Genomic DNA, 26151 nt, shown 5'->3' with positions numbered 1-26151 from the left:
TCGCTTGGGTGGCGGACTGAAGTGTTGGTGGCGAATTGGATGTAATTCGCATGCACAGTGTCCACAGTATAACGAAATAGAAATAAACAAAACCATCGCTTTCATGTCTTTTTAACCAAATTTGGGCTTTTTCGGGCTTTTTGGTGCTTTTCTGGGATGACATCATCATGACGCAATTTTGTCCTGTAGCAGAGTATGGAAGGTGACGTGGCAGATGACGTGGTTGCTGACATGGGCAGATGACATGGCAGACACGGCAGACAGAATGGTGATGCAGGCGCTGGCGTGGGAGGGTGACATGGTCAGCGGGAGGCAGAAGCGATTTGTGGTTTCTATCACACCGCCTTCTGTACGGGGGCGGTTTCTGGCAGAATGGGCCCGATGCAATGGGCTAACGACACGCGTCTTGGGGTACGGCGGAGAAACCGCTTTCTATCGGGCGATAACGATCGGACGTCAGAGCGGCTCCGATATTAACGAGAGCCGTCGGATGGGGAGGGCCCGATTCGACGGTTGACGGAACGTGGAGGTGGCGAGCAGTTATGGCACGGGAGCCCACCAAACATTAATGCTTTATATGCATTGCGGGGGTTAAAAACTTTGGGTTATGGTATTTTTCAGGTGCGGTTGTTTATTTAACCGGGTGTTAAATAAACCCCGATGGATTATGAGTGCGGAAGGGTTATTATTAAGGTCCCAAATGGACCAATAATTCCCGAAACTGTGTTATATGGCTTTAATTTCCAGGGGTAGGGATATTATGTATTTTTTTGGTTTTTTATATAGTTTTTTGTAGAATAGGGGTGGGAAAATGATAAAGGAGCTATACAATAGAGTCAATGTTAATATGAATATATGGGATGAAATAGTATGAATAAATGCTAAGTTTATAGGGTGAAAAAACTTAGGCATAGGGAAATGGAATAATTATTTTTACACAAGAAATGTGGCTTGTTTTGACCAAGTAAACACAAAGTTTCACTTAGTATTTCTCATAAAATGAAATGAGCTAGGAGCACTGAGCGGATCCCAATGTCCTTGAGGGGATGTTAGTGATGGCTGCTTGGGGAAAATGAGAGGGGGAAATTAGTCATGCTTCACTGAACTGTAGCTACTTTGCCATGATGTTTGGGATACCCATGAGATAGATCACTTTAAAGCTGATCACCAGGCTTCTGCAACACCAGAATTACCTACCCATTCTACTACACCTAGCATTTTTCTTCATCTTGTTTGGGTGCATTTGGACTAGCAAACCCTTTCTTTCTTTTTCTTTTGACTGCCCTCCTATATGAGTCTACCCTATTTCTTCCAAGGGCCCAGATTAAGCAGTTGGGCTCCTTTGTTTCTCTACCTATCTACTCATCTGCCAAGCTTGAACTGTTTGGACAGACCTTTATTCTCTATTCTAAAACAAGAAATTTAAACATGGACTGGCCAAGATTGAGCTGTTGGGCCACCCATCAAGTGTGACAAATTCATTGATTGCATGATTTGAATTTGTTTGCCACAAGTAGTATAGTAGTGGCATTTTGACTAACCACTTTCCTGGTCTTTCTTTGGGGTTCATTTTCTTTTTCCTTGACCAATTCATTTTTCTTGCCCTTTAATTTTTCTTTTAGGGCATACCCTCTTTACATTTTTAAATTTTTCTGTTTTTTGGGAAAATATGGAACCTTTGCAGCATGGAAAGGATGATCATATTTGGCATTTCCACAGTCAATCATAAAATATGACACCTATTGGTATAGGAACCTAACATAATTGACCAAACATATGTGGAGAGCTCTGAGGCATATCTATATGTCGATCATACTAAGGCTGCTGGCTATTAGGTTGTCATTTAGGAGAAAAAAATTCTCCTGGTGGTTATCCACTTGGGTGGGCAATAGTCACCTTGTTAGAACTTAGACTTAATATCTAACAAGCTATAGGCATTTAATTGTTCATTATATTCAACAAACCTCAATTTGCTGCATTTTGGATCTAAGTTGATATTTCCTCATATTGAAATAGGACGTATGCAACTGGAACATTTTTTTTTCAAGTTGCAACCATGCATTTTTCTTGTGGACTAAGCTTCCATTGGTGTGACATTCCATCCTATCTTTCGTAGGATTCCTCTTGATATGGTACATTGCAATGTGCACTCTTTTCATTCAGTACTTGTTTTGAACTTCCCTACATCCCAACAATCAACTTATTGTTTCTTTCTCACAACCCTAATTTGTTGAGGTGTATAAGTTATAGAAGCAAGTCTTTGGATACCTTCCTCCTTACAAATCTGACAAATTCATTAGACGAGAATTAATATCGACTCTCATACTAAATGATCTTTATAATTTAATTGATTTCTTTTCTTCTGTCTTAATATTCTTAAATACAACATATGCATCTGACTTAATTTAAGAAAGTAAACCCACATCTTCCTAGAGGAAACATCTACAAAGAGAAAAAAATACATTGTACCAAATATTTATAATCACCTCAATGGGCCACAAATGTCATAGTTTACCAATTCCAACATTTCCTTAGCCCTTCAAGCATTCTCCTAATATAAATCTAATCTATGTTTCTTTCTAGCTAAATAATCATTGCAAAGATCCCCCTTTTCATCTATGTCTAGCAAACCAAGCACCACAGTTGAACCAAATATAATTTAAAACAATCTTAATGTTGGAAACATTTATTTTCACATATTATAAATAAAATAATTCAACTCTCAAAACAAGTTTCCAATTCTTCTAACCATAGTATATCTTCAATGCTCCATTAGCCTATCGATATTCCATGATGTTGTCTTCATTTTCTTATGCTTTCTAGGGCATCAAACGAGTTAGAAGTTGTCCCTTAACAAATGAGTGAAATAGTCATGCAAGCTAGGAATCTTTAGATTTTTGAAGGCCTCCATGAGATCTTGTTAGGTATACAAATTAAAGAGTGCATGAGGTGAGCAAGACCTCTTATTTACATTTGTTCAAGGAGGTATTTGAGAAGAACACACTGGTCTTTGTTTTTTTTCTAAATGGCTTATGGCCTACTGATGACATGTGCGACCTTGGAAGGTGGCTAAGAATTTGGACATGTTTAGCTAGATGAGGCCTTATTGTTCTGTGAACTATTTCTTACCACCTGTGTTCAACATTTCTTTAGGAATATTTTGAGTGGTTGGTTGAGCATGAGGAGCTTATGGTTGACAATTGTCTAGTTTGGACATAAAGGAATGTTTCCAAATCTTGTGGTCAAGGGTCTGACACCTAAAACATGTGCTGGGTATATTATTATATTGCATTGGCTTGTGGAACATTTTAGTCAAAATAAGAACATAGTCTTCGAGGTCCATGTACATATTGACCTTGATATAGATACATTTTTACATCGCAAGGTTGTAAAACCTTAGGCTTGTGATAGTTAAACCCCGTAATAGGATTGGTGAGAATGGCCAAAATTTCATAGATAAGCTTCATAATTCAATCCATATCATGTAATTTAATTGAAATTTTTTGTCAACAAAACATATTTGGTCTAAGGCTTCTTGGAAGTAGGAAGTAGGAGTGGGAGTGATAATTTTTAGAAACTTTCGGGTCGGAAAGCATTGACTGTATTTTTTGTTGTGTACTCAGTTGTCTTTTGTTCAACTATTGTTATGGAAAATCCATCTAAGAATTTTCAAACTGTGACATTTACCAGTTCTTTCTATGCCAGAATATAAACTTGACAATTCTCTTCATATTCAAAATATTGGGAGTCTCTAGCTAGTGTTGAGGAAAAAAACATATCATGGGAGAGATCAAGGGCCTGAAGACAGAGTAAAATGATCCAGTGTAAGAATACTGAACGCTTTGCCCTATCTTCATTTAGGCATTGACATACTACCATGTCCTACTATAGTCTTATAAATTGATGACCACAAAATCCCATTTTACTTGAGAATACACTTCAGTTGATGTAAGACTCTTACATTAAGTGTGCTTGATGAATGTTTATTCAAAATGAGAGTAAATATTGGATTTCTTAGAGTGTTTTGTTTGACACGAATAGGTTTGTAGAGATCCTCGATGGGGGCACTATTATGAAAGGTAAAACAAGGATCCAATCAATGAAAAATATAATCTTTGGTCTGCAAGGGAAACATCTTGCCAATTACATGAAAAAGATGCCTTTAGTAGCTAGACAATTAGTTGAAAACCTTGTGTTTTATTCATTTGTCTGTTCCCATAGAACATGAATTTTTTTTATCAATCAATTATGCCACATATTTGCACAGTTAGTGATCTATTTATCTCTATCAAGTCAAATGTTGCAGCCTATGTTAAACATTTTGTTGGTGATGGTGGAACAATCACTCTATAACCAATTATAAAGGATTGGTGCACATCGACATGGCAACCTATTTTGATGCCATTGTCAAAGGAGTTTATTGTTTGATGTATGATTAATTGATAGGCCAATACTTATAGGTTAATGATGTAGAAAGGATGGAAATGTATTTAATGGATTGAAATGTTCTCTGACATCCATGGAAGGCATTAAAATATTCACCCTGTCGACAATGGAGTTCTTTTTGGGTGAGTTTTATAGTTATTGGAGAACGTGGAAGTAAAAAAAACAATAATAATGCAAGATAAAATAGATCCGACGAATCTTGAATGTTGAATATTGTTTTGTAGCTTCTAAGGGTTTCAGGAATGAGATTTGGTTCCTTTTTCACACTTTGAATCAACTCTATTTGTGTCATTTTGGCCTTGGTTTCATGTGGGATAGGTTTTTATGTCATGGAATTGGGTTAATTTTTTTGATTGAGGCTTTGAGCATTCAGTTAAGTAGGTGAGGGATTTTTTAGATTTTTACTTAGTCTAAAATTTGATGTAGTGAAGCTGTGTCTACAAGAGAGTTTTGTTCCTAATATATTTTGGGGGTTGTATCTCTAAGGGCTTTGTAAATATGTGCAATGAAATTTGCATTCCGGGCTTTTTTAAGTATGTGAATTATTGGGATTATCGATTACTCATATGCACAAATGTAAATTTACATTCATGGAGAAATCTGGGTAAGACAACCTGTGCTTGTATAAATTCTATTTTTCTTTCTTTATCTTTCTCACAAGTAGAAGAATGCATAACTTCTTGTATTTCTTTTAAATTTTAATTGGTTATGTTTTGGGGTTTTCTATAAGGTCATGTTTTCGACTCTTATGGAATCATCACCTACATTAGCTGGGTGGTCAGAGGCTCAAAAGCACTTCCTTGCACCCACTTTGTTAAGTTGTACACATGATTTCAAATTTTTTGGATTCATTCCTTGAAAAGACAATGCAGAGCCCTATGACTGCATGTCACTGAAATAACCCTATGAAAAAACTGGTAGTTCAAGATTTCCTGACTATGTTGGCTTTAAGTCATTTTTCTCCTAACAAAACAGAACAACATAGGAGAAATAAGCTAACTAGATGACTATTTGATTGTCATTATTTGCGGTGAGCTTGTGCATGGACTAAAATTTTGACAATTTTCTGCAATGGATTATGAAATATGCAGATATTCCCTTCTGTCGAAAATCAAGTGTGATTGGAAGATCAACCACTTAAAAGAGATCATGTATGTGAATGCTGATACAATTTTGGACAATTTTTTATCATCTACCGTTACAGACAGTTGAAGACAGGTACAACCTGAGAAGAGTACTTTTGTTGTAAAAAAGACAACCAAATATGTGGACAACCAATTTTGGGGTTTTTAGAAATTTTGAGAAGCATTATATGTGTCATATAAATTGTTTTACTTCTGATTTCATGGTAAGTAAAGTATGCCTTCTGTTTTCAAGGTGGAAAATTATTTTATTATAATCGAGTTTCATTTTATTGGGTTGTTTGTTTCTCTTAGGCCTTCCTGGTTCCACATTATTTAGTGAAGAATCTTTCATGTTGAAACCTTAAAGTTAAGAAATAATTATTGTAATTGATTTTACCTGCAAGATTAGAGTTTTATTTTTCTTCCAAGATCAGTAGGTGGAAACTCACAATCATTGTGACATGTCATAATACAAGAAATTATGTTACTGTTGTACACATTTTTCATCCTAATACAATTGGTCAATATGGATAGAAATGAATACATGGATCCTTTATCTTGTCATGGCCAGTGGTATTTATTCCTTTACCATGTTATCTATTCTTGTTTCTTTCCACATTCCTTATTGGAGTTGTCATCCTCAAGCCTTAAAGGTAATTGAGAGTTGTCAAATTCCATCTTACCTACTAGATAGGGAGGTTCCATCTGCCAAATCAACAGGTGGATGTTTTGAGCCAAGAATTTTAGTCAATTGTATCAGTGGGACATGGTAGAAATCTTGACCCCACTAATGGATGATGGGGCCTTTAAGCTCATTGTAGATACTGAATTATCTCTCATAGAGGTTTGCCTACAACTAAATTGGCATATTATGAATGTTTCTATCCCTTTTTCTCCTCGTGCATAGATTTGTTTATTTTTTACTACAAGGAAGTCCCTTTTCCTTTCAAAAGTAAAAATATTACATCAATAAATAGTTGGGGCCTTTCATCTCTTATTGGAACTTGATGTGATTTCTATTACCATTTTCCTATACATAAATATCTATCAGTAATTGGCATATTGTGAATGTTTCTGTTTTTTCTTTACCAATACATAGATTTTTGGCATATTTTTGTTTCTTCAACACTGCAATAAAGTCCCTTTTCCTTTCATCTCCTCAATTATAAAATTAAAAGTGCAGAGTTTTGATTAGTCTTCAATTTACAGAAAGTAAAACCCCAATATCCTGGACAATTGTGAAAATTGCATGTAGGCTGTTATATTTCGAGTTGCTCACGATCAGTTAATATGGTTTCCGTCAAGTGTAAATTTTGTGATTCTTTCCATTTTGAAGTGGATCTTCATACATAAATACATATATATCTTGTGTTAGAGGCTTAAAACTATTAGAAAATTCTATATTATAGAGCAATAGAACACATAAAATATATTGCAGAAATATAAACATAGAAAACACATAAAACAAGAGAGACATAGATATACGTGGTTCACCCAATTTGGACTACGTCCACAGAGAAAAAGCCAGTCCTTCCTTTTGTAATTCCCTCTTCGCTCTCACACAATCTCCTCCATCTTTCTTGCTTAGAATACAAATCTACATAGACACAATACAATTTCCTCATATATAGCGAGGGGTTGCCTTCTAGGGAAAAAACCCTAAATTAAACATAACTTCTACTGTCAGATCTCTGCCTAATGAATGACCCAGATTGACTACAAAATTATAACATTTTACAAGGCAATTTTACATCTATTTTTAGCTTCGGGGGCGCTGCCCCCAATTCTCACTAGGGGGGTGCCCCAAATAATCGTTGTCATCCCCCCTTGGACCCCCATGGAGGAGAATATTTTACAGGTACGAACTAGGGTCCAATGCGATGATACCTCTAAATAAAGAAGATAATCAAGCTCCAAACCCAACAAAAAAAAGAACCTCCCACTTGGGGTGATAAATGAAATTGCAAAGGATCTGAAGAGTCTTGATGAATCACCTCATGGAGGTATAAAAGTGGTGGTAAATGATGACAACTTTTCAATCACAGTTGCAGACATTGAAGGACCATGTACATTATAAAAGAATAATCCATAAAAAAATAACATATTTTGGATGTTCTATGCTTGAGAAAGGGATCATTTCTTCACATTGGATTTACTGAAGCATCTGAATTCATTTTTTTTGCATGCTTATTACTAGATTTTTGGAACATGATATATATATTTAGATTTATTGATGCTTTTTCCTGTAGTTGGCACTCCATATGAATTTGGTGTTTTTCGAATGAAACTGTTTCTAACACCTGATTTTCCAAACTCTCCTCCCAGAGGTAATTGTTGATCCTTATAATGATGCTTCATTTAATTTACATTCTCTTAAATGGATATCATATTTTCTTTATATGTTTAGTTTCCTAAATGACATTCCTTTTTTTTTAATTCTTACTTCTTATCTAAATCATCAAGTATATAAGGGGGATGCATGACTTGTAAAAAGTGAGAAATAAAATTTTGTGTCTTCAATAGTAATGATTGGCTTGGATTGCAGGGTATTTTGTCAAAAAAATCTTCCACCCTAATATTGCAAGAAATGGAGAGATTTGTGTCAATACTCTGAAGAAGGATTGGAATCCAACCCTTGGATTGTGACACATTCTTCTTTTATGATTTCATCCACTTATCAATTTAGCTTATTTATCATAATGTTTGTTAATGATTGTAGTGTGTTACAATTGGTTGGACACACTTCTACTTGTTGCATATTTTTTTCTTAAAATATATTTGGAAACTGAAGATGCACATAAATTATTTGAATGACATTGTAGTGTGTTAATTGCTTCGATACAATGCAAGCTACATGATTTCCACTTGTTGCATACTACTTAAATGATATTTGAAAACTAAAGTTGCACATGACCACAAACTTCAATGGATTTTTCTCATCTTGTGGATCAGTTTTTAGTAGCCATTTTTAACTTTCTATAATTAATTGACCAACAAAATTAGGGATTAACTATTTGTGGTTCTAGGATTTAGAAGAAAATTTTAAAAATGTATTGAAAATGTTACATTTGATGTGATCTGTGCACACTGCTTAGTGAAAACTGATTGGACTTCATGTGAAGAAGAAGAAACTCTGTTGGAATATTTTTTATTGTTATTCATTGCATAGTTAACACACCTTTTATTATTGTCTAAATTGCGCTTTTTATCAACTCTGTAACAGTAAACTGACATGGAAATTCATGTAGTCTGTATGGATTCTTGGATCTTAGTTACAAGGACCTGAGTACATGACTTTTTCCACAAACGATAGTAATTTCTATCCCTTTCTAAACTTTGGATTACTATTGTAGGTAATAAGATGACTATGTGTAGAATTATTCTCGGAGCCTAATTTGAATGAACAGGCTGGGAAGATTCTCATGGAAAACTATGAAGCATATGCAAAACATGCCAGGAATTTTATATTTTTTCATCTATATATGGAAAGTATTTACATTATTACAATTTTTTCCTACAATTTTGGGTTATATATGGCCCTAACCCTAATATTTATCTCCTTCCTTTGAGAAAAGAGTACGATCATATTAAATTCAATATTAACAAAGTGATTGGGGTATTGATAAATAACTGAAATGTTGAACATACCCCTGTTAGAGGAAATGAGTATTGATCTTCATATCTCAATTTTCTAGTTATTGACATAATTATGGACATTTCCTCGTGTAAAGATGACCATGTTTTAAGTATAGTTTCTACTAACATTTCCCCTAGTGAGCAGGGTCTATAACTTAACATTTTCCTTTAATTTCATTCTTTTAAGTTTTGTATACACATTAGATTTATCAAGTTCTTCACTGGTTGTATTCTCTCTATGTCTCCATCTACATTTGCCGCACTATATAATGTTGAGTAGCACATCTCCCTTTTCTAGGTTTAACACTCGCGCGTCACCCTTTCTTTGGGTCTTCTTTCTTGTTTTCACTTGTATCCCATAACTTGTAGCTTAGGCTTTTTAATTGGGTTTTCTAGCCCCTAGCCTCATTCACCTGTTTTCCTTGTGACAAATTTTGCTTTATCAATAACATAAATAATAGTGTGAGAGGTTCTTAATGGGTCCAAATCCACACATCAACACCTATCTCTACACATATGCCTTTGGTAGTTGTCTACCTCGATCTTGTTATGCGAGTCTTCCTTTCGTAATCATCTACGTGTGTCTACTTATGCGAGTGTGCCGTATATGTAATATGTAAACTGTTGAGACATGACATGGATCTAGCCTAACTCTTCTAAAAACGGTATCATAAAAAATGCAAACAATCTTGTGTGCCTATTTAATTATACAACCTAATTTATTTCTCTTCTTTCCAAATATTTGTTTCCAAGAGGTACAATGTGCTTATGTTACAAACACAATATATTGATATGGGTTTATTTTGCAGGCTCTATACAAGCATTCACGCTTCGAAGCCCAAATTGAAGAGTAAAGTGGTAATTTTAGAGTCTACTGCTTTAAATGAAGGCCCAAAAAATACCCTTGTGACCTATCCTATCCCACTTGTACCATGCACAACAAATATGTTAGGGTCCCACCCTAACCCCCTTATTTATGTAGTGGGATCGAATCATAGTAAAGAGTCAATAAAGCCCATATTAATAATTGTAAGTGGTTAACCCGCAATTAATGACAGGACCACAGTTAGTTGCAAATGGGCCATGGTATTAGATAGATGGTATTAATAAAACCCATGGTATTGATCCATGGTATTGCATGTATGAGTCATATATAAAGGATAGAGACTCCCTGCGAGGAGCATCATGTCTTATTTTTGTATCGAGCTCTGCTCTATTGGAGGTTGCCCCCTTGAAGAGGCCAGTGAACATTGCTTCCTGAATAATAAAATATTTGTTGTTGTCTCTCACTATTCTATGTTCTGGGTATCTTTCTTCGCATATTTTGTATTTGGGTATCTTTTTTGCAGGTTAAGAGAATAACAAGTGGTATCAGAGAACATTCCAGGGCCAGTGGGATCTCCATTTCTTAGCAATTTTTTTTTGTGGCTAGAGATGTGTTCCGACGTCTTTAAACCACGGGATCTCTCGTTGAGCGCATAAACCTGCGGATTTGGGGAGGCATGCAAGCAGGAAATACAAGAGGTGGTGACACTTGTTGGACTCCCTTGTAACCCTTGTGGGTACCCCTTCGAGTAGTAGTGCATTAGACAGAACCACGCACGGACTGTCTTCCAAGTACCTTCTAGGTATATCGGAAGCCCCTTAGCTCCTCTGCAACCTCGCCATAGATAAACCGTCGGCCGTCTTGCTGCTACAGTACACCGAGAACAACACTCGGAGAGATTACTCGCCTGTACGATAGGGTAGTTGGGTTGTACGGCTAAGGGTATGGTTGATCCTCCTTAGTTAGAGCCCTGAAACATTGGGCCAAGTACTACTGTCAGACCCTTACGTATATTGCGATCTGTAGCACCTGAAACTCCTCGAGACCATAGTTCCCTTTTCTATCTTGGGATCACGCATCATCTCTGCCAAATCCACTCGCGCAAAGGGGTGCAGCAGCAAAAAACATTAGTCCCGTAGTTCCGACCAGCCATTCCGATCTATTAGATCCATCAGATCCGCAACAAGAATCTGTTCCGCCACTCAGAGCTATCCGATCCGCCATTCAGATCTCTCAGATCCACTGAATCTGAGTAGTTGTGTGATCTAGCTATACGACGAGTTGAGCGCTTATTAGTGATCTAGCCCATCAAAATCAGGACGACGAGCTGAGCACAGTGGTACCATTCAATTCTTAGTGAAATTTTTTTTTGGGTAGTCCCAAATTTCAAGAACATCAGGTCGGTGCATGGTAGAAACTAGAGCTCAAGCTATGGCCAATGAGAGGATGGACAAACTAGAACAAACCTTGCAATCCCTCCAACTTCAGCTTGATAGACTAACTAGCATAATTATGAAGGGCAAGGAGGAAGCCCACGAGGAGGCGTATATTGGCAATGGATACAGTGAGGGTGAGTCTAGCCACTCTCTTCACCTCTGGGGCCCCCACCAACAATCACGTCCGTGACCATCCAAGTTGGATATGCATAAATTTGATGGTTCTCACCCAGCAGCATGGATAGCACAAATGGAGTAGTATTTCAATTTGAATAACATCTTAGATAATGAGACTCAGCTTATGGTGGGGAGCAAGTACTTGGACACTGAAAGGTGGAAATGGTGGGAATGGCATTTGTTAGAGTCGGTCTGGTCAGCCCTCCGTTAGAGATCAAAACTCTTTGTGCATTTCAATTTTAGGTGTCCCGCTCCATCCACTCAGCTGCATTTCGCTAGGGACATGCCATGATCTGACGGAGAAAGTCATGCTAGTTGTTTTCCTTCATGTCTGGCCCTTGCTGACTCAGGTCTTTTTCCATAATCACCAAAGCTCATGACAGTCAAGGTCTCGTCCTTTACAGGGCTAAGTCATCTTTTATGTTTGAGTCTAGGAAGTCATCAATTTGGTCTTTGAAAACATGTCCAGAACAAGCCATGCAGGCCAGAGGGAGGCCTTACACAGTAATGGTTCAGAGAGCTTCATCTCCAAGTGGAAAGACTTAGACCCTTCTTCAAAACTCTGTGTTGAAGAAAAGTCAAACAAGGTAATTTATGACAAAATTTTCCAAAAATGCACAAGTTGATTTTTCAGATGCAGTCATGATTTCCATAGCTAAATGCCCAGTCACACAGTCCCCGCAAAGAAATGCCGAAAATCCCATCATGTGAGCAAAAATTTCAAAGGAAAAATGAAAATCAAGGTGTTTTAAAGTCAATGAAAAAAGTGCAAAACACAAACATTAGAAAGTGGGTTTTCAAGGAAGAAAAAATCAAACCCATCTCTCCCAAGCCTATATATACTTGTTGTGGCCCAAAGCAAAACCATTGTGCTATTGCAAGCTTGGGAGAGACATTGCAAAGGTAAGGGAGTGAAATTTGGAGAGTTTGAGTGAGTGAGAGCCGATTTTCGAGGGCGCGGCGCATACACCAAGGAGCGCGGCGCACACAGAGGGCACAGTGCACACGCAGCCAACCCGCAGTGGAAAGTTTAAAAGGGCACGACGCACGCCCAGTGCGCGGTGCACTGGGCTTGGCACGCGACACACATAGCCAGGGGCGTAAAAATTTGCCAAAACTACTTCAAATCTCGGTGGAGACTAGCAAACAATAGGTAGGTCCAGTTGAAACCTCTTCTCTGTCAATTTTGTCTATGCTTTGGGGTTTGTAAGATTTTTAATGGTACCTAAAAGCACAATGGCCATCCATGGAGAAAATCACCAAGGAAAGCGATAAATGGGGTTGCAAGTTTGCGATGATTCCACCAAGGTTCTGCTCCCCTCCCCTTGTCCCCTCACTCCTCATCGTTCCCACCTCCATTCCATCATGTTTCCTAAGGAAACCACCCTAAAACCACCACTAAAATCCTCCCCCTTGTTTTTCAAGCAAATTTGGGTGAGTTTACAGTTCGCGGCGCACACACGAGGTGGCGCAGCCCACTCAGGGCACACGGCGCACTAGGAGCCTGGCCACAGTGTAAATATAACACTAGCACGACACATACCATTCGCGCGGTGCACTAGGCACAGCGCGCGGCGCATAGACATATAAGCCCAAAAATTTACTAAATTGCCCAAAATTTTTGTGAATAACCCTCAAAATTGGAGAGGTAGCCCAACTACCTTCACCGTTGGCATTTAACTTGAAGAGGAATGTGATTATGATGACCATGAATCAAATGCAATTTTTTTTTAAAAGTAAAACAAAGATGACACAAAGAAGGTCAAGAAGATAGGGTTTTGATACAGTGACATTATTGCTAAAGTATGCTCCTACCCTACCTCTATCAGCTAATTCCCCTGTAGCAGTTTCCCCTAATAATCACCCTAGCTCCACTGTAATCACATCCATTTGTTCCCTCTATTCCTATAGCTCAAAATATCCAAACCCTACCCCATCAAAACCATACCCAAAATGCTCCCAAATCCCTGATAAATTTCTCCTTTTAAACCCCTATTCCCCTTTTCATCATTCCCCTCCTAACACTCCCTGTTTTATTGTCCCCTTGGTGACAGATTTTCGGAGCATCTACCAGTTCTATTGGATTCAGAGGGCAACATAAAACTCAGGCTACAAACAACAGTAATGGAATCAGAAGTTTCATCAGAGTATGAGGAGGGGAACCACAATGCCACATCTTCAGGAGAGAGGGCCCATAGGAGACATCACCAGAGTGGCAGACATCTTAGAGATGAGCCAAACACCCTCACTGAGCTGAAGGCATGTGCACTTGCCATGTCTTGTTTTCAGCACTTGGCATGTTATGAATTTTGTTAAAGGGTGGCAAATGTCAGAGTCCATCATGAGTTGGCCCGCCTTTTTGGACTTCATCTACAGGGAGGTCAATCTGTCCTGGCTGGGGTCACTTTCACATTGACACTGGAAACCATATCAGTGGCAACAAGAATACTGAACATTGGAGAAAAGTGGCATAAGAAAACGAAAGTGGAGAGGCATCATTATGAGACTTACATCGAGAACATCTGCTTGAGCCAGCTCACCAGAGTTTTTCCATTCAGATTTTTGAGGGATGAGTATGCCCCACTCATGAGATTGATCATGAAGTATTTCAGTTGCGAGGGGAGGTTTTCTCGCCTTTATGCATATCACATCAGGTTGCTCATGCACTTCACCAGGGTGCGGATGATGAGCCTCCCATTTTTCATCTACGGGAACATAGAGAGGATGAAGAATTTCATGCAGCACAAGACCCCTCGACAGCAGCTAAACAGTGTCTATCATTTTGCTCTCATCCGGATTTTGGTGGACCATCAGTTGGGATTGCAGGGTATTGCTTGGGAGGACTTCATCTCCCGTGATTTCTTCAACGCTCCACCGGTGGTATCAGAGGCAGAGCATGAGGTGGGGGGTCCTTCACATCAGTTTGAGCACCATGAGACTGCCACCATGCCAGTATACATCACATACCAGAAGGGCAGTAGACCCTTATTTGCAGCAGCAAAGCGAGTGTTATCTCCACCCGGGGTGGAAGGGGCCTCGCTTCTGACATCAGCACCACAGGAGCAGGGTAAGGGCAAGGAGCCAGTGTAGGAGGAAGGGCCATCAGGTGAGCAAGAGACCGAGTTTGTTCTCCTCCAGGATGATGAGACAGATGCAGAACCTACAAATGCTGAGCTGGGAGAGATCATTCAGGAGCAGCAATCAGTGATTGAGAACTTATCCTTTGACTTGGAAAGGGCCAAGTGGAACGTGAAGTATCTAGAGTAGAGGAACAAGCAACTTGAGGATCGGCTAGCTGAGATAGAGTTGCAAATGATCAAGGAAAACCAGCAATACATCCTGGCAGCACAAGGCAGACCTATGGAGCAAAGAGACGAGGACCAGGAGTATGTGTTAGAGAAAGTGAACGTTCACTTGGAGCAGTGGTTGGATAAGGCTAACAGGGAGAAAGACATGCTGAGGCGCATGTCCCACTACTACATGGCTCGAAACATGAGCTCCAAAGCAAGAATCAGGAGCCTAAAGGCAAAATTGAGCAAAGCGACAAAAGAGGCAAAGGAGCAAGATTGGCTTCGAATCCTGGCTGAGGCTTCCTTGGCACATTATAGCACTTCATAGAGAACATCCAACCCAAATTTCAAAAAATTTGGGCAAATTTTGGTCACTTGGCAAATTTTTGGATAAAAAACAGGAAATTCCTCCTTGTGCGCCACGCCATTGGCGCGACGCTAAAATTATAGGGCTCCAATGAAGAAATGGCTTGCATATTTGGATTCAGCATCGAAAATTACGACTACTGGTGTCCGAGAAAGAAATTTTGACAAGATCCAGGTCTCCTAAAGGTAAAAAAACACCCAAAAATGGCCTCTCTGCCACTTTTTTGACACACAGAAAGCAGTCTTGGGAGAATGAAAATTTGGAGGGGAAAATGAGCACCAAATTTGGAAATTCCAGTGGGGTTAGAAATTAGACAGGACAGGCTTTCCAACAAGCCCACTTGGGCACATTTTGGACACCTGAAAGTGCCCCAAAATAGTCTCCAAATTGGCGCGACACACAGAGAATTTGGCACGACGCACAGGGGAAAAAACTGCCAATTTTCTCCCGTTTTGCGAAATTTCGGGTCGCGACTTCTCCAAGTGGGCCCGATCATCTACACTTCGATTTTTTGGCACCAAAGGTGGCATTTAAAGAGTTTATTCTCCAGATGGGCATCTATCCAAGTGGCAATGGAATGCAAAGGGTCACCCCAGCCAAATGTCATGCTTGTGAGCGCGGCACCTGTAGCTGATGGTTGGCTCTCCTTCTCCATTTTGTAACTATTTGAGTAACTCCCCGATCCTTGGGCATTCTATGTCTTCCTCACACATTCTATATATCGTATGCAAGTTATTTACAAAGGGTTGGCTGGCTTGTAACTTCTGGGAGACTGTGGGAAAGAAACTCTGTTTCTGCACTGTGTATTTTTGACAGAGAATTAATGAAAGGAAGTGGCTCTGTTTCATGAGATTCTTGCGGTTGTGAGTGTAGAAAATGTGTTCTTATGTTCCATATGTATCTTGTTATGTTTCATAATTCAATTCACATTTCATTTCAATGAAATTTTCTAAGTGAGATTAGGTAGAATTCAATTTATATTGCTCTGCCTGTGGGAAAATTTCATGTACAGTGTTATTCTTCTGTTGAAAAGGATTCATGCAACTATGCCCTTTTCACTTTCTTCAGTAATCTTTCCATTCCGCTTTACCTTAAACCGAAATTTCAGCACTTTTCGCCTACCTTGCCTCATGGAATCATCTGTGCCTTCATATTCAATTCTCTGTTCTTTTTTGAGCGCCGATCCCATAAACATCCCAGAAGCTAGGTCATTCATAATTATTTTTTTTTTTTTTTTCAGAATCCCTATTCACTTACTAGCCTAAGGTAAATATTGCATTGTAAGTCATCTCAGACCATTTTCGATCATCTATTCACTGAGCGTGACTCGGAGAGAGCCCTCTCTTGCTCTGGTAGGGCTAGTTACTAGACTGAGCGTGGTTTGTGGTTACCCTAATTTTTGCCTTCCTTCAGCCTAAGGTAGATTTAGGTGCTAACATAGTGGCGACCATACTGGGGACAAAGTTGAAAATCAAATCCCCTTGTTTCATAAGAATTCTAGGCTTCCGGATGATGAGCTTAGGATTGGAAAGGCTGAGTAAGTTGGTTGTGTCCCGTAATTCCTCTCAATAGCACGCTGGCTTCGAGACGATATACCAGAGCGAATCCAGACCTGGACCCTCCTCATATTTACGAAAACCCAAATTTGATCCCAAGACTCCTTCGTCAAGAAAGCACCATAACTCCCGTGTTCAAATCCCATTCATGTCCCGACATTTTTGAGTATCTTGAAGAGCTTGAGTTTGACGAACGATTTGAAATATCTTTTTTTGAGTCTAAATCTGAAAGGGCTGTGGACTATACCATCCCCAATCAGCAATTTCTTGTAGACATTGAAACAGAAAGAGCCAATAGATTAATTGATAATTACATTGCAACATAGCCCCAAACTCCAATTGCAAACCCCTTGCAAACTGTGCATACTCCTCCAACACCTCTAAGGCCAAATCCCCCGAGAATGATGGCTGCTTGTTTCGCACCCCTTGTTCTGCCCCAAGTCCTAGATGACATGCCAAATGATTATCAAAGTAAAGTCTCGTTTTTTGATGGCACTCCTAACAGCATTACTGCTCAGCAACATGTAGACAAAATGGCAGACTTCCATGAACTTCATGAGATCGATGCGGAGAACGTGGAGATGAGGCTCTTTGTGCAAACATTTGCAGGTGATGTGAGGAAATGGTTCAGAGGTTTGAAGGCTACAAGTATCACTACCTTGGCTGAGCTACAAAGACAATTTTTGAACCGGTGGGAAGTGAAAAAGAATCCCCTTCAAATTCTGGCCGAATACGAGCAAATCAAACGGAATGCCGGTGAGTCGGTCCAAGATTATTGTGTTAGATTTAATGCAGTCTACAACGAAATTCCAGACCATCTAAAGCCACCTGTTGGACTAGCGATGATGAAGTTTCCAGATGGTTTTGATGCTGACATGGCGTACCAATTAAGAGAGAGAGAACCAGCTACAATGGAAGACATGCAGAAAATTGCGGTCAGCGTTGAGGAAAATCTGCTGTCCAAAAGAGCTAGAGCGAAAGCAGAGAAGAAAACCACGGTGAAATAAGAATATTCTTCAATGGATCAGCTTCTCAAAAAGGTAGAGCAGATGCTTGAAAGGGTAAAACTTGATAAGCCAGATCCACAAGTTAGGAATCCTAACTTTCGTGGCCAATGGTAGCCACAATATAGAATAAGACAAAGAGATCAGCGAACTCAAGAGCAGACAGCACAACAGCCGGTACAAACACCTTTGTAGCAGAATTTTGTGCATGGACTGGAGTCAGATGAGGATGGGAATGTAATAGGCGAGGAAAACCATCTCTTTACTCCAGATGAGCTGCCTACTTACATCACCGAAGAGGAAGAATGTGCAGTAAATTCAGCTACACACCAAGACATTGATTTCATTCTAGCTAGTGACACCGTGTTGGAGGAAGAATCAGAAGAATATCAAAGGGAGTATATGAATACTTTGTCCGCACAACAACAACGATATTCTCTTAGAAACAGAGATGTGCTGGCCAAACCAATTCAAAAGAAGAAGGAGAGTGAAACAACAAAAAATGATTCATCAGCTACACAAAGAAAAGGAAAGGAGGCGGTTGGTCCGGAGAGTAGCAAATCAAAATCAGCAGAACAATCACAACAACCTGCCACATCAAAAGAGAAGGAAAGGAAAGAGATCCCAGTCAAAGAGGTAAAAAGAACTCCCGCTTTTAGCCTAGAGAATGAGATTTCTAAGTTAAAGGTATCCATCCCCTTGACTGAAATAATGAAGAACAACTGTTATAGAGGACAGATTTCTAAAATGTTGAATTTGGACTGAATGTCCGATATGGTAAATGTAGAAGATGATCAGCCCAAAATGATTTTTGGACCAGCAACGAATGGTGAGTCTCCTGATAGCGACGTGCCACCCTTCTATATCAGTTTATGATTACATGATTTTGTGTTACACAACGCCATGTTCGATTCCGGAGCTTCTCACAATCTCATGCCCAAGGCTATCATGGATAAGCTTGGTTTGGACATCACCCGGCAATATCATGATCTCTATTCATTCGATTCCAGCAGAGAAAGGTGTATAGGACTCATCAAAGACTTGGTTGTGAGTTTGGATCAACTTCCTATGAAAAATGTTTTGATGGATGTGGTGGTAGCAGATATTCCTCTAAGGTTTGGCATGCTTCTTTCCAGGTCTTGGGTAGCGAAATTGAAAGGGACACTAGAGCTGGATTTCTCCTATGCAACAATCCTGGTGTTTGGACAAATGAGGAAATTATATCGGGAACAAAAGATGAAGTATATGATCACAAGCAAGGAGAAACCGATAAATCATCCTATTAACTATGTACATACAGATTTGGAGTCTTTTGTTTTGTTTTCAGATAGTTTAAATGAGATAGATAGTCAGATAGTAGAAGCAGACGACATTCTGGAAATAACAGAAAATTTCAGAGAAATCTTGAAGAAAGAAGGACAAGAAAAGCAGCAAAAGATTGGGCAATCAACTGAAAACGATGGACAACAAGCAGAAAAGGCACGGCAAACATATTTCCAGCACTTACAAGAGGAGGAAGAAGGCTTGTGGACCATGGATTTCGATGGAGGAGTAGGGAATGATGGTGCTGGAATTGGAATTTGGGTATGTAGTCCTTTCTCCGCCCCAAACAAAGTGCCTAGCAGCGTGAGAGTTTGATCTTACAAGCTGGCCTTTGAGTGTTCAAATAATGAAGCTGAATATGAAGCTTTGATTGATGGCCTGAAGATTCTTAGAAAGTTGAATGCAAAGAGGATTTCGGTATATGGCGACTCCGAGTTGGTAATAAAACAGGTCAGAGGTGAGTAACAAGCAAAACATCCTAGGATGTGGGCCTATCGTAATGCAGTTTTAGACATCTTGAAGCTATTTTCAAAATACACCTTGACATGTGTGCATCGAATACAAAATAGTATTGCTGATGCTCTTGCCAAGGCAGCGAGCAGCTTGAAGATCCCCATGAACTCCAGCAATAAATTTGAAATCCATGCCAAGCACCGTCCAACCATTCCTGACAATCAACGATATTGGCAAGTGTTTCAAGATGATGAGGAGATTAAGGATTTTTGCTCAACAAAAGGCAAGTTCAAAGAAACCTCAATCGATGTGGAAAACGATGAGGGTAAAGGGAATGGTACAGATGAATTGCAGATCAATAAAATGGACGTATTACAGTGGAATAATAACATCATTCCTAAAGGCGTGATACCCCTAGAGGAACTTTTCGATTAGGATGATGTATCCCGCAAGCCAACATTGCAACCGACAGAGAAGGGTGTAGAAGAAGTCAACATCGGTACAACTGCCAATCCAAAGTTGGTAAAATTGTCCAAAGCATTACCGCCAAAGATCAAGGATAAATACATCAGTTTGATGGCTTCATTTGCAGATGTATTTGCTTGGGATTATTCTGATTTAAAGACCTAGGATACAAATATCATTTAGCACAGAATACCCATCAAGCCCAACCCAAAACCATTTAGACAAAAGCTGAGAAGGATAAATCCAAAGTTGCTGCCATCCATCGAAAAAGAGGTAAATAGGTTGTACAAGTCAGGTATCATTGTGCCCATCAGATTTTTAGATTGGATATCTAACTTAGTGCCTGTACGCAAGAAGACCGGTGAGATCCGCCTATGCATTGATTTCAGAAATCTGAATAAGGTCTCATTGAAGGAAAACTATCCGCTGCCCAAGATGGACCATATACTTCAGCGAGTAGTGGGGGCATCTCGTATGTCACTGCTTGATGGTTATTCCAGATATAACCAAATTTCCATCCATGAAGATGATAGAGACAAGACAACATTCACCACTCCATGGGGAACCTTTAACTATGCCAAAATTCCGTTTGGTTTAAAGAATGCAGGTGCCACATTTTAGCAGGCAATGGACTTGGTGTTTGCGAATTAGAAGGATGTGTTTTTGGTGGTGTACTTGGATGATTTGATGGTGTTTTCAAAGTCTGATGAAGAACACATGCATCACCTAAAAATTGTCTTTCAAAAATGCAGGAAATATGGTCTATCGCTGAATCCTAAGAAGAGCTTGTTCGCCATGGAGGAAGGAAAATTACTTGGGCACATCATTTCAAAGGATGGTATTCTTATAGACCCAACACGTGTGCAAGCAATTCAGCAAATCGATCTGCCCAGGAACAAAAAGGAAATACAATCATTCAATGGTAAGATGAATTTTCTGCGTCGTTTCGTGCCTAATCTTGCAGAACACTTGAAAGAAATGACCAACATGCTTAAGAAGGACAGCCAGATGAAATAGACAGAGGAGGCTCTAAAATATTTCAACTTGGTCAAATTGGCCCTTTCTTTAGCTCCAGTTCTAGTTAGCCCGGACTACACTCAAGATTTCATATTATTTTCATTTGCTTCTGAGCACACTATGGCAGCGGTATTATTGCAGAAGAGGGATGATCATGAAAGACCCATTGCATTCTTCAGCAGGGCTATAAGGGATGCAACTTTGAAGTACAACATCATTGAGAAGCAAGCCCTGGCATTGGTAAAGGCATTGAAGGATTTCCGGGTGTATATCCTACATTCTCACATTCTGGGCTATGTTCCTAATACTGCTGTAAAAGATGTTTTAGTGCAGACCGATCCGAAAGGGAGAAGAGGCAAATGGATTGCAGCCTTGCTGGAATACGATGTGGAGATAAAGCCTACAAAGCTGGTCAAATCACAGGGGTTGGCGAAGCTAATGGCTGAATCAAACTTGCATGCCTTGGACATAAATTTGATCGTTGCCATGTTCGATGAGAATGAGGAAGGAACATCAATTCAGGTATCTGAAATGTTTGCTTTGTCCCCATGGTATTCTGATATAATATATGTGCTGAAAAATCTATCATCACTGCCCGACATGACTAGAAACAAAGCGAGAACACTCAAATTGAAGGCTGCCAAGTTTTGTATTTTGAATTCTGCACTGTATTGGAAAGATCCTGGTGGCATTTTGTTAAATTGTTTGGTGGAAGAGGAGGCAAAGAAAGTCATGGAGGATTTCCACGGAGGAGAGTGTGGAGGTCATCTTTTTTGGAAATCAACAACGAACAAAATTTTGAGAGCATGGTACTACTGGCCTACTTTGTTTGTTGATGTGCATAAGATGGTCAAGCACTATCATAAGTGTCAAATTTTTGAAGGAAACATAAATTACAGCCTTTGCCACTTAAGCCTATTGAAGTGAGCGCTCCATTCCAGCAGTGGGGGTTGGACTTCATTGGGGAAATTCATCCCGCCTCTTCTGGACAACATAGGTGGATCCTTACAACGACGGACTATTTCAAAAAATGGATTAAGGCAGCCCCTACCAGACAAGCGACGAACATGGTAATCATTTCATTTCTCGAAAATAAAATCTTGTCTCGCTTTGGTTGTCCAAACAAATTAATCACTGATAATGCAACAACTTTCAAATCGAAAAGGATGGTAGAATTTTGTCATAAATATCACATAATTTTGGGTCATTCAACTGCCTATCATCCGCAAGGCAATGGATTGGCAGAATCTTCAAATAAATCTTTGGTCAACATCATCAAGAAGCTACTGGAAATAAATAAGAAGAGCTGGAACAAGAGGTTGGTCCATGCGCTTTGGGCAGATCGGATCAGTCAGAAAAAGTCTATTGGTATGTCACCATTTGAGCTTGTTTATGGAGTGGACACAGTATTTCCCGCTTCTCTTGCTGCCCCAATGGTCAAACTTCTTCAGGAGGCTGGCAGTGAGGAAGATCCCATGTAGAGGAGGTTGAATCAAATGATCCACTTGCAGCAAACTAGAGAGGAAGTTTTCAAGAACACATCCAAGTTGCAGGAGAAGATAAAGAAAATCTATGACAAAAAAGCGAAAGCAGATAAATTTCAATTGGAGGATGTGGTGCTGAAGTGGGATGCAAGGAATGAAGATAAAGGCAAGCACTGAAAGTTCGAAAATCTGTGGAAAGGTCCTTTCAAGATCGCAGCATATAGGGGTCAGAATGCCTTTCTTCTGAAGGAAATGAACGGGGAAGATTGTCCTGGAGGTCTGATCAATGGTCGGTTGCTTAAGCGGTATCACTGTTGATCTATTAACGTTGCTTCCACTGTCATTGTAAATACCATTTTCATTTTAGTTTGTTTTCAGTCTGTAAAGTCAGTTTTTGAGTTATTTCAATGTCAAGTTTGAGTCAAGTTTTTGGTTATTCCAGTTTTATAAATAAGTCAGAGTCCTATGTTGTTTATTAAAATGATGACTCCATAGCCCAATGGACAAAAGGCACTATCTAGCTCCTCCAGAGATCTGTTGTTCTTGGCACCTCCAAGGAGCTACCATCCCCCATTGGAGCCAATGCTAGAGTCGGTCTGGTCAGCCCTCTGTCAGAGATCAAAAATCTTTGTGCATTTCAATTTTAGGTGTCCTGCTCCATCCACTCAGCTGCATTTCACTAGGGACATGCCGTGATCTGATGGAGAAAGTCATGCTAGTTGTTTTCCCTTATGTCTGGCCCCTACTGACTCAGGTCTTTGTCCATAATCACCAAAGCTCATGACAGTCAAGGTCTCGTCCTTTACAGGGCTAAGTCATCTTTTATGTTTGAGTCTAGGAAGTCATCAATTTGGTCTTTGAAAACATGTCCAGAACAATGCATGCAGGCCAGAGGGAGGCCTTACACAGTAATGGTTCATAGAAATTCATCTCCAAGTGGAAAGACTTCGACCCTTCTTCAAAACTCTGTTTTGAAGAAAAGTCAAACAAGGTAATTTATGACAAAACTCTCCAAAAATGCACAAGTTGATTTTTCAGATGCAGTCATGATTTCCATAGCTAAATGCCCAGTCACACAGTCCCCGCAAAGAAATGCCGAAAATCCCATCATGTGAGCCAAAATTTCAAAGGAAAAATGAAAATCAGGGTGTTTTAAAGTCAATGAAAAAAGTGCAAAACACAAACATTAGAAAGTGGGTTTTCAAGGAAGAAAAATCAAACCCATCCCTCCCAAGCCTACATATACTTGTTGTGGCCCAAAGCAAAACCATTGTGCTATTGCAAGCTTAGGAGAGACATTGCAAAGGTAAGGGAGCGAAATTTGGAGAGTTTGAGTGAGTGAGAGCCAATTTTCGAGGGCGCGACGCATACACCAAGGAGCGCGGCACACACAGAGGGCATGGCGCACACACAGCCAGCCCGCAATGGAAATTTTGCAAGGGCGCGAAGCACACCCAACACGTGGTGCACTGGGCTTGGCACGTGACGCACACAACCAAGGGTGTAAAAATTTTCCAAAACTACTTCAAATCTCGGTGGAGGCTAGCAAACAAGAGGTAGGCCCAGTTGAAACCTCTTCTTCGTCAATTTTGTCTATGCTTTGGGGTTTGTAAGATGTTTAATGGTACCCAAAAGCACAATGGCCATCCATGGAAAAAATCACCAAGGAAAGCGATAAATGGGGTTGCAAGTTTGTGATGATGCCACGAAGGTTCTGCTCCCCTCCCCTTGTCCCCTCACTCCTCCTCGTTCCTACCTCCTGTTATCACCAAAATAGGTCCCTGATAGGCTGCTGATAAGACTATCTCAGTGTAACTATTTCAAACCAATCTTTTAGCTAAGGCTTAGCCTCCTTAGCCTGAGAGGGCTCTCTCAAAGGGTTAATTATATTGATTAAAGATATGGATAGATGGCTAACTCTATGGTTTGTGATTTTATATGTTTGTAGATTGGAAGATGGAGACTTGCTACCATTGGGCTATGGGGTCAGTGACAGAGATAAGGATAAAAAATAGCTCTTCTTATAAAACTGAGGCTTGTATATACTTCAATGAAAGAGTGACACATTCAAGAAAGTCTCAATAACTTGAAGTTCATAGGAGTCAGAGCATGTGAGCATGAATTCTGAGTAATGATACATCAAGGTATTCAAAAGGAAAGAATTTAAAGTGATAGATCAAAGTTTAATACCTACATGGAAGTCAGGGCATTCAGCATTTAAACATTCAGAACATAAACTCATATGGGACCACACAGTTTATGAATGTATACAGAAAGTCAGCGCACATTCAGTGAATTCTGAGTGATTATACATCCATACCACTGTAAGAATTAAGGAAAGGACAACATCACATATTCTGAACATAAAAAATCCTTCATGAATCCTGAGAAGTAAGCATTAAGACTATGGAAGTAAAGAATTTCAAAGATAAAAGATGAAGCTCACTGAAGTACACTAAGAATCTCAGCTTCAGAAAAGTCCAACTGCTTCTGTATATATCAATCCCTGCATATCATTTACAAAAGTAGTCTTTTTCTCTAACATTTTCCAACCCCTTGCTAATTCGACCTCTTGCTCTATATAAAGCATTTACAATTAGGATTCCATCATCCCTCATCAAGAGAATTCGAATTTGCCATCAGTGACACCTATTCTAACCATAAAACAAACCATTAATTAGAACTAGCTGTTAACTAGGAGTGCTAGTGACCTAATACAACTAGGAGTGTAACTCATTATTATGATTACAACAACCTTATCTAAGCATTTAAAGCATTCTTTGACAGCTGAAACCTCATGAATTCTAATTTGATGAAGCCTCCCACGTGGTCACCCAACTGCTGATGACAAACCCTAGAAATTAGGGAACATGTTTCCCTGTTTTTAGGTTTAGATCCTTGAAAATTGGCACGTGGGGCAGAGCCTTTATCTCTTCATCCATGACACATTTTACGAAAATAAAGGAGGTTTTTGTATCCCATGTTGTCCAGAACAAAAACCTCTCCTGGTTTTTTAAAACATTTCTCCAGTTGTCCAGAAACTGTCCTTGAAAAACACGTGGCAAACAGGAAAAATCCGTTTTCTGAAAGTAGAGTCTCAATGAAAGCTTAGTATCTCCCAACTGAGAACACTTATGAATAAAGTGAGATAGGTTATTGTATCTGGAGAGTTTATGAAGAGAAACCTCTCTCAGAATTCCAAAATACATATTCTTGTAACCAGAAACGGATCTTGAAAAAAACTGCTAAAACCAGAAGACAAAGCCTGACTTTCAGCAGTTTCGTAGCGCAAGTTTAACCATAAATTTCTCCCACCTCAAAATGGAATTGAAGAAACTGAAAGAGGTTTATGTAGTGCAGCATGTTAGGAAGAAAAGCCTCTTTCCGTTTGCAAAATTAAGTTCTCGGCTGCTCAGGAAAGCTTTTGGAAGTTAACTACTAAAAACAGTTTTTCTGCTAAAACAGGCTGCTACAGGGGTTTCGTAGCGCGCTACGAAAACTCCTAGTTCAGTGATTTCGTAGCTACTTTAAAAATTTCTCCAAAATG

General features: G+C 39.5%; 1 pseudogene; it reads left to right on the top strand.

Annotated features, from left to right (window-relative positions):
* Positions 1–214: 214 nt before the first annotated feature.
* The window catches only part of LOC149238761 (ubiquitin-conjugating enzyme E2 22-like), a 40381-nt pseudogene continuing 14444 nt past the window's right edge, over positions 215–26151 (top strand).

This window comes from Pinus tabuliformis, chromosome 8 (genome assembly GCF_031772625.1).
Source record: "Pinus tabuliformis cultivar Carrire ecotype Pingquan chromosome 8, CPIR1, whole genome shotgun sequence".
Classification (NCBI taxonomy): Eukaryota; Viridiplantae; Streptophyta; class Pinopsida; order Pinales; family Pinaceae; genus Pinus; species Pinus tabuliformis.
This window is presented reverse-complemented; position numbering and strand designations above follow the sequence as displayed.